This window comes from Meriones unguiculatus, chromosome X (genome assembly GCF_030254825.1).
Source record: "Meriones unguiculatus strain TT.TT164.6M chromosome X, Bangor_MerUng_6.1, whole genome shotgun sequence".
Classification (NCBI taxonomy): Eukaryota; Metazoa; Chordata; class Mammalia; order Rodentia; family Muridae; genus Meriones; species Meriones unguiculatus.
Genome location: NC_083369.1, coordinates 41,158,360 through 41,159,098, shown reverse-complemented (window position 1 = coordinate 41,159,098; position 739 = coordinate 41,158,360).

Genomic DNA, 739 nt, shown 5'->3' with positions numbered 1-739 from the left:
AAATAAGAAATAGTAACCAATAAGAACAAGAAGAAGCATAGCAATCAAGCTGTGTCGTGTGATATGCAGTTGATTGCTGATTATACTACTTCATTGCATCTCTACCAGAAAGATGAAAATGCTGCTTTGGATACACATATGAGGTATTTAATATTTCTTATATTATCTTCTATCAAGAATTTTAACATTAACATTGTTAAAATGTGTTGACAAAACAGGACACATTGTGGGTACAGCTTCTACAACTAGACTTGTATTCAAGAGGCTGACATGTGAAGTCAAGAGGTCAAATGTAGCCTAGACCAATTACTGACACCCAAGGAAGGCTGGATAACAAAACAACACTTCATGGGATTTTGTGGAAAAAAAAAAAAAACTAACTAGCCACTCCCCATTCACAGACAATCTTACTTGAAAAGTGTGGCCACACACTGCCTGATACATGAATAAACAATGGACCACTTAGGTGACAGAGATCCCATTCTATACATTGCAGCATAAAAATACCTATCAACAAGTGAAAGTGCAATAGATGAACAGAAGCCACAGAAGGAATATCAGGACAGCCTAATAAACTTCTGTAAATGGATATGCCACACATACAGCAAACTTTAGTATCTAATCCAAATGTTTCAAAATATAAACCACAACCACAATTGTTGGTCTCCACCATTACACTTAAGTGCACATGGTAAATAATTCACTTCATTCAAGGCTATGATGGAAACAAAAAGATGAA